The sequence below is a fragment of the Martes martes genome, assembly GCF_963455335.1.
Source record: "Martes martes genome assembly, chromosome: 7".
NCBI lineage: Eukaryota > Metazoa > Chordata > Mammalia > Carnivora > Mustelidae > Martes > Martes martes.
The window spans coordinates 20380896-20394477 of record NC_137894.1 but is presented as its reverse complement, the minus strand read 5'-3'; the positions used below and the strand labels follow the sequence as shown (position 1 = coordinate 20394477).

At 43.0% G+C, this 13582-nt stretch overlaps 1 protein-coding gene across 1 annotated transcript in view; it reads left to right on the top strand.

Moving 5' to 3' along the window:
• Positions 1–10285: 10285 nt before the first annotated feature.
• LOC308345425 (transient receptor potential cation channel subfamily M member 1-like) overlaps positions 10286–13582 on the top strand; it is a 39752-nt gene continuing 36455 nt past the window's right edge. The window contains exon 1 of the mRNA XM_080807558.1: positions 10286–10350. The gene's annotated coding sequence lies outside the window, so the exon portion shown is untranslated. The remainder of the gene's footprint in view (positions 10351–13582) is intronic.

Below are 13582 nucleotides of genomic sequence, written 5' to 3'. Positions count from 1 at the left end.
ACTTCTTGTGGGATCTAAAAAAGTTAAACTTTTTTAGACTCTCAGAGACACAGACCACAGAGTGGCGGTTAGCAGGGGCTGGGGGGAGGGGTAGGGAGAAATGGGGAGATGTTGGTTAAAAGGTACAAACTTCCAGTTATAATATTAACAAGTTTGGGGATCTAATGTACAGTATAGTGATGATGGTAACAGTTCTGTGTCATACACTTGAATGTTGCTAGAAGAATGGATTTTAAATGTTCTCACCACAAAAAAGAAATGGTAACCATGTGACAGGATGGAGGTGGTAGCTTCAACTAAGGCAGTAATCCTTTTGCAATTTGTAAATGTATCCAATCAACACATTGTACACCTTAAACTTACACAGTGTTATGTGTCAATTCTATCTCAATAAAGCTGGAACAAAATAAACGGAATATAGATCCTTAGAACAGAAGAAAAGACATTAGAAAAATCTAAGGAAATCTGGATATACTGTTTAGTTAATGATAATGTATCAATATTGGCTCATTAATTATAACAATATACCATAGTATATATGCTACCATAGAAATATATACCGTATCTATTCTTATTTCATAGTGTAAATGTACTATAATAATATATTAATAATAGAAGAGTACAGGGTATATGGGAACTCTCTATACTATTTTCTCAATTTTTCTGTAAATCTAAAATTGTTTTAAAAAACAAAGTGTAGGGGCACCTGGGTGGCTCAGTTAACCATCTGCCTTCAGCTCAGGCCCTGATCTCAGGGTCCTGAGATCGAGGAGTCCCACATGGGGCTCCCTGCTCTGCATGAGTCTGCTCCTCTCTCTGCCTCTGCCCCTGCCTCTCTGTCTCTCTGTCCTTCATGAATAAATAAATGAAATCTTTAAAAAGTAAAAATATTCCTAAAAAAATAAAAAATGAATTCTATTAAAACTGTTTAAAAAAATAGAATGCCGGAATCTCTCCTAATGTTTCACGCTTTGCAAAACTAGCCCTTAACATCTGTAAGCTCTGTTTGCTCTCACTTGTTACCCTTATCTTTAGAGCCTGCCTTGGCCTGTTTTTCAGATGCTTTTCAAAAGATTCTTATCAAAAGATTAAAATTCAAAATCATTCTGCTAATCGAAACAAAGATTCAAGTAACAAGGGCACTTTATTCCCAGAACTTTTTGCTTAAAACTTTACTGAGATTTACTGGATGTGCCTAAATTTCTGTCTCGAGTGCATTTTTGCTTTATGGGTTATTGCAACCAAATTGGTTAAAATCCAAATTTTAGTAGCTATGAAGCATTACTCAAAAGAGATGCATCTGGTAGGCAGTTATCTCGAAGACCATTAGGAACTCTCCCTTTCCAGTGAGGCATGATGCATGAAATATAAATAACTTCCGTGCCAGGTGTCAAGGGAGCACAGCCTGTAGAACCTCTTCACATTCTGAGGCATCTTTCAGTGCTGATCTGTGAGAAGGCACAGCTGGCTTCATGAGGCTCATGCACATCTTTTATCTCCCAGAGATCTGTTCTTCTTATGCGTCAGCTGCTCTAAACCAAGTCACAGAGAGGTGAAATAACTTCTTGCCATGGCTCCTGCCCAAAGTTCTTCTCAGGACCACAGATATCTTCAAGGAAGAAAAGGTCAAAGGGACTTTCACATAACTGGATTCACATTTTGGGAGATTTGCCATTGCTCCACAGCGAAGAGGATTTAAGAAGCATGAACCACAACGTACGCTTGGAATTTGGAAGTACACCATTAGGTCCCACCAAAGGGCAGAATGTTACATTCAGACTTGGATAGATTCCAGCACTGTAAGAGTAGTGTGGGATTACCACGAGTAACCCCAGCTCCTTATGTGTGGTTGGTGGACTGGCGGATGAATGAGATGTCAAGAATTTTGTGAGAAGGAAAACCAGCTCAGATAGTGCTCTTTTTGGGGAACTTCCAGAAGCTGTGATGAGGCCGTGACGAGGCCACCCTTAGCAGCTCCAGGCACACTGCTCTGCTTTGCCCAGACTGGCCATACCAGTTCTTGACATTTACACTACTATAAGACTTCCACAAAGCTTTGACATAATGGGTGATTTCTATAGCAAAGTCACTGGCTTTATTTTCATTGTGGAGATTATTCTGGAAACTAAAAAACGTTTAATGTTTGGCAGGTTTTTCACCCATGTGCTTGTTATCCTGGCTCACGTCATCGGCCAACACTGCAACATAATCCACTGCCAAAAGTAAATAATAAAAAAGAAGAGAAAAGAGAAAAAAAATGAAAAGAAAGCTGTCATGATCAGACAGGAAGCCACTGTGCATTTGGGAACTTCCAACTGATCTCTCCATGGTAGGCTTTCCAGAGCCTCTGTCCCCCGTTGCAGAATGACCAGCAATGAAGGCATACGAAGAACTCCAGCTCCCACAAGCTTGGAGCCATGTGGAACAGAGAAGGGTTATATAAAGAGATTGCTGTCAATATTCAACTGTTGATAAGGCTGGGAATCCTTTGGAGAATGGCCAGCATATCTTGGCCAACTTGGCTCCTGAGACTCACCAGGAAGGACCTCTGCCTTCAAGAGAGTGGAGTTTCCACAGCCTGCGTTCCAAATGTTTGAGGATCTTAGTTCCCCCAAGTGGAAAAACCCACTATATCTGCCAGTCAGCGGAGAATTTACAGAGAAGTGGAGGCAAATTTATGGTGATCAAAAACGCTGATAGACTTGTAGGTTTCTGCCTAATCTAATCATTCATTTATTTTTTATGACTACCTTTGATAACAATACGAAAGATTTTAAATTCCTCTCTGGACTTCTTCATTTGCAGAGGCACTGTTCAATGAAATGTGAGTTTAATTTACAAAGCAAACATATATATTTTTAAAAGATTTTATTTATTTATTTGATAGAGAGAGAGATCACAACTAGGCAGAGAGGCAGCAGAGAGAAAGGGGGAAGCAGGCTCCCTGCTGAGCAGAGAGCCTGAAGAAGACTCGATCCCAGGACCCTGATATCATGATCTGAGCCAAAGGCAGAGGCTCAACCCACTGAGCCACCCAGGCGCCCCACAAATATCTTTTTAATCTACCACCTCAGCTTCTTTATTTCAGGGATTCTGCCAATTAAGTAACTAAAAGTCAACATTATCTTGTTTTTTGTTTTGTTTTGTTTTTTTGCATTATATGCAGGTAGCACTTACCACTATCTTGTTTAAAATGTATATAAATAATCCAGAAATATAGAAAATGGAAACTCACCTCTGCAGCCAATCCCAGGAGTAATGTGTTGTTGTACAGATACAAGTCATACCCCAAATAAGACTTTGAGAAGGAAGGTACTTTAGAACAAGACTTTGAGGTCAGAATTCACAAAACTTCTGCTTGGCCAGTACTAGCCTGAGCCCTCAGCATCCCCAAATATCTCCCACTTTCCCCTTTATTCCCAGCCTGGTCTTCCCCCTTCCCTGCTCATCACCAGTCCTGGTCTCGGAACTATGCTTCAGGTCACAGGGTCTGCAGGCCCGCCTGAGGCCCTGCTTATCCCCCTTCCAGCTCTTTGCATAAAGTGCCTCCTTTCCTCAAATCTGCCACCCAAATATGTCCAGTTGGACCACCTCGCCTCTTCCTGGTAAGTTCTCTCTCCAGTTATTTTTTTTTTTTTACTTCTTGGCAGGTCTGATTAGAATGCTTCCTATACTCTGCCTTGTATTTCAAATGTGTTTGTATAGGTGACATCTCCCATACTAGCCTATGAACATTGGAAGTCACGTCTGAGTCATTCCCACACCTCTTCACAGTGTGGAAAGGATGATGTCATATCTGATGAAGGGTTATCATCCAAAATATATAAAGAACCTATATAAATCAACACACAAAAAACAAATAATCCAAAATAAAAAATAAGCAAAAGACATGAACAGACATTTCTCCAAAGACATACAGATGGCCAACAGACACATGAAAAGATGTTTATCATCACTTACCACCAGGGAAATGCAAATCAAAATTACAATGAGCTATCACCTCACACTTGTCAGAATCACTAAAAGCAACACAAGAAAAATTAAGTGTTGGCAAGGATGTGAAGAAAAACGAATACTCGTGTACTGTCAGAAGGACTGCAAATCTGGTACAGTCACTCTATAAAACAGTATGGAGATTCCTCAAGAAGTTAAAAATAGAACTACCTTATGATCCAGCAATCCCACTACTGGGTATTTACCCAAAGAATGCAAAAATACTAATTCAAAGGGATACATGCACCCCGATGTTTATAGCAGCATTATTTACAAATAGCCAAGATAAGGAAGTAGCCCAGTGTCCATCGACAGACGAATGGATAAAGAAGAGGTGGTGTACATATACAATGGAATATATTTTGCCTTAGAAAAGGATAAAATCTTGCCATTTGCAATGACATGGATGGAGCTAGTGAGTGTAATGCTAAGCAAATCAGTCAGTCAGGGAAAGACAAATACCATATGATTTCACTCATATGTGGAATTTAAGAAACAAAACAGATGAGCAAAGGGGAAAAGAGAGAGACAGAAATCAAGAATCAGACTCAACCATGCAGAACAAACTGATGGTCACCAAAGGAGAGGGAGGTGGAGGGATGGGTTAAATAGGTGATGGAGGTTAAGGAGTGCATTCATTCTGCTGAGCACCTGGTGATGTATGGAATTGTCAAATCACTATATTGTGCACCTGAAACTAATAACATTGTATGTTAACTAACTGGAATTAAAATAAAAACTTTAAAAAAAGAGAGAAAGGGTGATGTCAGTGGTGAGTTAAATTGATGAACTATGGATAGCAAGGAAGCAGGAGGCCAAGGCAAGTAAGGGAAGTTAAATAACAAATGACAAAAGGGTGGAAAAATTTGCTGACTTTATCATGGTTACACGTTCACCATCTTTATATGAACAAGCTCTAAGAATTAAAAAAAAATCCTATTTTTAAAATGAACAGAAGATGTGGAAAGTTCACAGAAGTAGAAATGCAGATAGCACTTCAACATGAAAAGATGCCCAACTTCACTCATAGTAACATAAATGCAAATTAAAACTACACTAACCTACAGACATCTAATACACCACCCAAAAGCAGAATACATATTCCTCTTGAGTTCACATGGAACATTGTCGAGGACAGACCATATGCTAGTCCATGAAACAAGCCTAAGTAAGTTTAAGAGGATTGAAGTCATGCTAAGTATGTTCTCCAACCACAGTGGAATTAAATTCAAAATCAATAACGGAAAGAAATTTGAGAAATTCACAACTATACATACACTTAAGCAATCAATGGGTTAAAAAGTCACATGAAAAACTAGAAACTACTTTAAGATGAACAAAAATGAAAATACAACATACCATAACTTACAGAATGCAGCTAAAGCAGTGTGAGAGGGAAATTGATAGCTTTAGACACCTGTGTTAATAATGAAAGACTGCAAATCAGTAATCTAACCCTCAACTTTACAAAACAACAAAAAAAAGAAGAACAAACTAAACTCAAATCAAACAGAAGGAAGGAAATTAAACTAGAATGGAAAGAAATAAAATAGAGAATAGAAAACCAAAACAAGAAATCAGTGTAACCAAAAGTTAGTTCTCTGAAAAAATCAGCAAAGTTGACAAATCCTTAGCTAGATTGACAGGGCGGGGGTGGGGGTGGGGGTTCTGAGAGAAGATTAAATCTACTAAAATGAGAATGAAAGAAGGGATACCACCACTGATCAAAGAAATAAGAAAGATTATAAGAGAATATCATGCCAACAAATTGAAAATTCTGAAGTAATGGACAGATTCCTTCAAAGACACAAATTATTAAAACCGAGTCAAGAAGAAATAGATCTGAATTGATCTACAAAACAAAAAGTAAAGAGATTGAACTATTATTTTTTTCCTTTTTTGAAAAAATTTAATTTAATCTTATTTTTTTCAGTGTTCCAAAATTCATTGTTTATGCACCACACCCAGTGCTCCGTGCAATATCTGCCCTCCTTCCCACAAAGAATACCCCAGGCCCAGGTGGTTTCTATGGTAAATTCTACCAAACTTGTAAAGAAGAATTAGTACCATTCCCAAGAAAAAAGAACTACAGACCAAAACTATACGCAGACACCATTTCTAAGTAAGATGGGCCAACATCCCAAAGTTTCATGATATATTCTGCAGATGAGGCAGTGGGGAACTCTCATAAAATGCTGGTGGAACACATAATGGTAACCTGCATGGAGAGGAATTTTGTAATATTAGAAAAATCACATATCCATTTACTGTTAATTCCAGCAATCTCTCTTCTAGGAATCTAGGCTAAAGAATCCTGGCAAAGCACAAAAGAATGTGTGGCGTGGCTTTTAATTGTTATGAGACCTGAAAAGATCGAAAATCACCCAAGTGTACATCCAGTTGAATCAACTTTCATTCATTCACCCAAGGATTTAGGTGATACAACTACAAAAAAAAATGAGGAAAGGCTGAGTAATTCCCAGGAAAAATGAAGATGCAAAATATTATTCCATTTATGTGAAAAAAAGGAGGGATATATACATATATAAAGTTGATATTATATGCTAATATTTAAAAATGAAAAGATTAAAAAAAATTTTAGTTCACTTTTGAGAGGCCAGACAAGGGTGAGAGATAGCTCCAGTAGCCAGATATTTCTTAATAAATCTTATCTGCAGTTTTGGTTTTGCAATAATATAAATGTTTTATAAAATTATAAAAAAATGAAATTGAAAAACCAATTCCTAAAAATCGAAAAGAAAATTAAATAAGTGAATCCAACCGTGTCTCAAGTTTGCAGAATAACCTCAGGAAGAAGAATCATTTTAAGTAATTTTAAAACTCAAACAGGATATACCTAAGGTCAAAATGAACAATAAAACAATGTTTGAAATTGCATTTAGGAATTGTATTATTAATGGTAATATTGGCATTGTTGCTTTGAAACTGCAGCTAGGATAAAGTAAAAAGACAAATTGTGTTAATATCATTAGGAATAAGACTCAGCATAAGTGAAAAGAGACATAAATATAAAATCAGGACATAAGTAAATTAGCTGTGTTTCTAAATTAGAATTGGAACTGTCAGTATGAATTCATGGTGAATTTTCTCTTCTATGTCTTATATCTTATACATAATTATGTTATATAATTATTATATATTGTATACTATATGTATATTGTATGTACATACACATATAAAATATCACCATTCTGCCAACTGCAGGGACTAGAAACACTTCAATTCAGAAGCAGATCCTGGTTTCTAAGGACCATTCCCCACTAAAATGGGACAAATGGCCACATCCAGGTCTAGGGCAAGAAATGTACCAGATGAGCAAGAAACACCTTTTCATTCCAAATAGCGAGGATGCTCTCAGAGACTCCTGGTGTCATGCCAGAAGGAATCAAGATCCCATGTGAAATTGGGACTATTTGAACTACAATAAGGAAAGTTGCTGCTGTTGAATTGAAATTCATCGTGTGTGTTTCCATCTATGAATTCATACACACTGACACTCTGAAAAAAAAAAACACATTAGTCACCTTGGGATCACGCCAGGGAAACAACTCATTACTCTGGAAGCCAAAACCTTTTGCCTTTCCTGTGTGAACCACACTAACCAATTTGGTCAGGTGGAGTTTCTCTTCATAAGCGAATTCCAGTGAATAAATGACGAAGGAAAGCCAGAACTGAAGATCACTCTTTCGCAAGTTCTAGTGATGCAAAGGCTCTAGGCGATCATCATCAAGACACCCCCAAAATCGCAAAAGACAGACAAGAGGACGTTAGGTGCCTCCTGATGGAAAGACACGTGTCACCAGTGAGTCTTGTCAAAAAATCGCTTCTTCCAAACAGGTCTCAAGATCTTACTATTGGTCAGGAAATGCAGGGCACAGAGCAGCATGAGAAACATCATGGACTTGTCTCAGAGTCTCCTTTGAGGGGAACCCAAACCAAGACCCCAGAGACAGAGTGCGACTGGCACCACCCCGGGTTCCTCCCTGGTCCCCTGTTGCCCGGTTGCCCACAGCCTTCAGGGAGTCCACGCTGGTGACCACACAGGTCACCGTCCTAGCTCCTCTCACCAGCTGGGATCACAGGCAAGATGCATATTCCTTAGGCTCCTCGGCAGCTTTATTCCTGACCCAGGATAAGAAATGCACCACCTCCCAGGCTGGCAGAATTGGTCCCTCCCAGTGGCAGGACCTGGCAGCAGTGTGTCTTCCTCATCACTAACATCAGTGCTAATATCATCTGCTCAGAGACTGCTTCCTGGACACGTAATAATCCTGACCCACAAACAGCGTGTCCACAGTTCTCGAGTATCGTCTCCTAGCATCAGGTTCTTTCCAGGGGCCGTGCCCAGAGGAAGAGACCTCCTGAATATGGGAATTCTGCTCCGGATCCCCTCCCTGCCCCGGCTCTGGCTCAGCACCAGGGAACAGGAATATAACGTGAGCTGCAGCTGTGAGCCACAGACATTTTACATTTTCCAGGAGTCGCTGTAAAGAAATAGAAGCAGGTTAAAAAAAAAATTAACAATATATTTTACTCAACCCAAAACATCCGAAATGTCATCTCAACATGTAGTCAATATAAAGTGTTGGCCGTCTTGTGTGTGGTGCGCTCGGAGCATATTTCATTTCGGACTGGATGAACTTGGAGTTCTCCGGGGCCAGGAAGGAGGGCTGTTCACTTTTGGAAGGCTCCAGATCTCCGTCTCTCCGTGTTCTCTGACCCCAGCCCCACTATTGACGGGTGACAATAGCGTCCGTTGGCGGGAGAGGCACTGACGGATGGGCTGAGGTGGGGCCGCAGCTTGGCATGAAACATCAGGTTTCTATACTTCGTAGTCGTGATGGATCACGAGCCTGACACAGGGACGGCATTGGAGACCATCACCTGCCACAGGGGGCCCCCCAGCGGCTTTCAGTTTGATTCTTGATACCCCAGGAACACCCTGCCTCCGCAATTCTGTCTCAACCTGCGCCATCCAAAATACTGTCATCGCAGATAAGCTCTGACCCCTGGAGGAACTCCTGCCAAAAGCCGTTAGTTTATCTAGAGCCAACCATGAGTTGACGAGGAAAACACCCCCGGCGCTGGGCCGGAGCCGCCGCTGGGTGGGCGCTACCCTCCCCACAGGCTGTGTGCACCTGCAAACCATGGGCAAAGTCACCCCTATTGGGCCCACTTTCCTGGGACGAGGTTGTCACCCTCTGGCGGGAACAGACCTGAAGGAAGCTGACGAAACAAAGTGCAGACTCCCTCCCCAGAAAATGGCCCGGTCCACCTGCGCCGTCTGACATCCACCTCTGGAGGTCAGAGGCTCCCTGAGCCCCCCGGGGGGCCTCCAGGTGTGGGTATGGTCTTCTGCAGCTTGCGGTGGGGGCATGGTCCCAGGTTCAGGCTCCACCCCCTTAGGGCTCGATGGGGTGAACTTACGTTCCTGCTCCACATCCCGTGCTCACTCAGAGGCCTCAGTGTCCTCATCTGTGAAATGGAAACTGCCCTAACGGTCCTGCATCCAGTCTGTCTGCATGTCTGTCCACTCTTCTGGGAGATGAGGAAGGCAGCCCAGGAGACCCACAGGTGTGTGGGGAACCTGGCCCCTGCCTAAAGGGTTGCAGATAGGAGAAGTTCAAGGTTTGGGTTTTCTGTCTCTTGCGAGTCTGAGAAAGCGTCCTGACAGCTGGAATACCCACGCACATCCTTATATCGTACCCCCCATAGCAGTTTTAGAGGGATTGTGCAACGGGTCATGCAAGCTGCTGGTAGTGTGGGGACAGTAGGGGTTAGGAGCACCCGGATGGGGACGGGAGTCATGTGGGACTCACGCTGCATGTGCAGTGGAGTTCACCGCGACCTCGGGCTCAAGCTCAGATGATTTGAGAAAGGATTATGGATGATTAGTGCCATGTGCTGCCTTCTCCGGGCTCCCTGGGGCCCTGGCACAGATGAGGGGCTTCTGAAAGAACGATTATGTCCAATTCTCTCAATTATGCAAACCATGCTGACATTTCTAGCAGGGGAAGGATGGGCTGGGGGGAGGGTCACTTCAAAGGGAAAGTTCTAGCTCCCTCATCTCTCTCAGATCCCAAGGCTATTTTCATGGGATCCCACACCAAGCAGCCTGGCAACATGGGGCCCTGGTTTCCTTTTTTGGCCAGGGAGCGAGGTCATGGGGCCATCGCCTCACCAGGATCATGAGGGCCCCGGCACGGGCACTCACATGCTCCTCATGTGGACTTCTGCTCTTAAAGGGTGGGCCCGCCTCAGCCAGCTTCTTGCCTGGCCTGAGGAAGAAGCTGGAGAAGGTCTGGCTGAGCCCTCCGCACTCTGCCACGGTACCAGGTAAGCCCAGGTGGGACTAAGCTCAGGTGGGGGTGAGCTCAGACGGGAACTCTGCTTCCCCCAGGCCTCTCCTGCGGGGGCTGGCTGGACAGGGGTGCATCCATTCTCAACCAACAAGGCCTCCGGGATCATTCCCTGAGGGGACAAGCCCTGTGTCAGCCAGGTTCCAATGTGTTGCGGTTCCCCCAGATCTGGCTTCTAAAGGTAGGTGCCAGGGGTCTGCACGGAAGTCCCAACTGCAGAGTTTAGGCTCCTTGCCTGTCACTCCTTATCTTACCTCTGCTTCTTTGCTTCCTGGAGAGGTGCCTCTTCCCGAAAGCCCTTGCGGTCACTAAAGTTCTTTGGGGTAGGGGGGCAGAGGCGATACCTGTAAGCCTTTATCCGCTGATATTCCAACTGTGGGTTCAAACCTCAGGGGAAAGATAGGTTCCATGACACAGGACTGTGAAGGGAGGTGGGAGTTCCCTCTCACTGCCGATGGGAAGCAGGAATGGGTTTCTGGAAGGCAGTGCAGGAGTGTGTACCAAAGTACAGTTCTACGTGTGGGGACCCATTCTGAGGAAATAGTCCTGAAGCGAAGCCAAGATTTACACAGCGCTGTTTACTGCAGGGAGACACGGGAGCAACCCAATGTCCAAACCAGGGGACTGGGCTCATAAATCATGGTCTATCCACAGGATGAAATATAATGTAGCCATTTGCAGAAGGACAGAGAAGAATGCGTAATGACAATGTACAAAATGGGCATGTTTTTCATTACACACACACACACGCACACACACATATGTCTAATCTATTCACAGAAAAAAGCCTAGGAATACACTGAAATTCTATCTGTTGTTATTTTAGGGTGAAGACCATCTGGGTGATGTTTATTCATTCCTTGGTATATTTCCTCTTCTTCTTTTACTTTAATCATTTTCTGTAACAAATACATTTTCCTTTTGTTACCAGAAATTGTACCTTTTTAAATTCTTTTATCTTTTTTTAAAACCTTAGCAAAAATTAGCAGGAACAGAGGGGTGCCTGGGTGGCTGTCCGTTAAGCATCTGCCTTCGGCTCAGGTTGTGATCCCCGGGGTCCTTGGATCGAGTCCCGAATCGGGCTCCCTGCTCAGCGGGGTGTCTGTTTCTCCCTTACCCCCTCTCCCTCCTTCCCCCCCCACTTGTGCTCTTTCTCTCTCTCTCTCAAATAAATAAATAAATTCTTTTTAAAAATTCGCAGAAATAGAGAGTAGGGGGACGAAGAATGGGAGTATTTACAGGAATTGTTCCTGAGTTAACCAGGAGTAGGAACTGCAAATAAAGGAGGGCCAGAAAGGTAGGGAGGGAAAACAGGAGACAAGTTTGTTCCGTCTGAATTAAATATTTAGGGAAGAATTAAAAAGGACACCTGCCTCTCTGGGAGCGGACTTCATACAGGCTTGACTTTAAGGAAGGATTGTCCTTGGCAATCTTCACCAACTATCACTCTGGACGGTACCTAGCAGCAGTTTTAATTCATGGCATTTGCGATGGAATTTACAGCATGAATGGGCCACGGTCTACAATGTGTTTCAGGCCCCCAGAAAATGTAATCGAAAACACCAACTAACGTTGAATGTGTTGGCTGTAATTGTTTGGGTTTGATTGGTTCTTTTCTAGGAGAAGTCTGGGATTTTGTTTGGTTTGGCTCTTTGCGTTCTCATTTGTTTGCTTTGCAAAGTTGATAAGTACAAGAAACAGAATGACATTCAGGCATTTTAAGTGGCTAGCCATCTTCACTCTGAACTAAGGGAAAACAAAACACACTTTCTATTAACTTAAAATCCTCTTACTTGGAGCAGTTAATATTTTTAGAAATCTCTCTTGTGCTTTGGTTGAAAATATTTTCGAGAATGTCCTATAGTGTGTGTGTGCATGTGTGCGTGTGTGTGTGTGTGTGTGTGTGTGTGTGTGTGTGTAAATTCTGGACTTGGGAAAAAAGAAGCTCTCATCCAGGAGAATAATGGGACCCACTCCCTGATTCTCTTCCATAATCTAGAAGCTAATGGGGTTCAGCATCTTAAACCCTCCATGAAAAAGGCAGTAGCCAGACACGTCGACTTGCAGGGCACCCCAGGCAGTCGGTGGCTGTGATGCCCCTTCGTTCTCCAGCTCTCCTAGACTCTGCAGTCCGTGAACGAATTACAGCATCCCCTGGAAGTGAGCAGGGTCCAGGAAATGGTTGGTTCATTGCCCCAGACACACATCACATACAGGAGCACTTTTCCCAGGCTGCCACAGGAAACACTTACTAGAATTTATCTTGCTATTTTCCAGAAACTGTGCCTTCAATTGCTATCCATGTCCGGGGAAGGATACGTTTCCAGTGCTAGAAATGGCTTTAGGAAAACGAGCTAATGTCAGCTCACAGCGCTCCCTTCCCCGGCTGCCAGGCCCTTCTGTTGCTGTGTGTCTCCCCACCTTCCCCCACTGCTTCTGGCTCTCATCCTGCCTGCTCTGCTCTCTGCATGAATGTGGCACGGAGACAGCATGTCCTGTGTCTGTTCCTTAACGGCTGGTCATGCTCGATATGCCCCAATGTAAAATTAGTGCTGAAAGGGCAGGTGGCCTCTCTCCACGGGCCACGGACCCTGCCTGGAGATAGGGCAGGGGGAGGGCACATTTGTTAGGCATGATGGAGTGGAAAGCATGCTACCAGGAATCATGGCAACAGCATCCTTTCTCTGTTAATCATTGGAGAGATTACATACAAATACCTAAAGCTGTATGACCATGCAGAAGAACCAAGGGAAGTTCCTGGTTTACACACTTCTCCTAATCTGGCCCCCCACCCTGCTGAGCGTGCTTGGTGGTTTGCCATCTATCGTTCTAAACAAGGGCACCCAGTCATGCCTGAGCCACAGACATAATTTTAAATTGTAGAGAAGCCACGTTAAGAAAAGGAAAGCCATGCTAAAATAAGGGAAATTAATTTTAGAACTTACTGAACTCGATATATCCCAATTATTATTTCAACATGTTGTTATAACAAAACAACTTATTAATGACATATTTTATGTCCTTTCATTTTATTTTATTTTATTTTATTTTTGGACTTCAAAATCTAGCCAAATACTACCCCCCACCCTTTTCCTATGCTCTAATGTCAGACATAAAAAATGGCAGTTTTCTGTCTTGTGCTTGAACTCACAGCATATCTCGGTTAAGACTGGCCAAATTTCTAGGGCTTAATAGCCACATACAGCCAG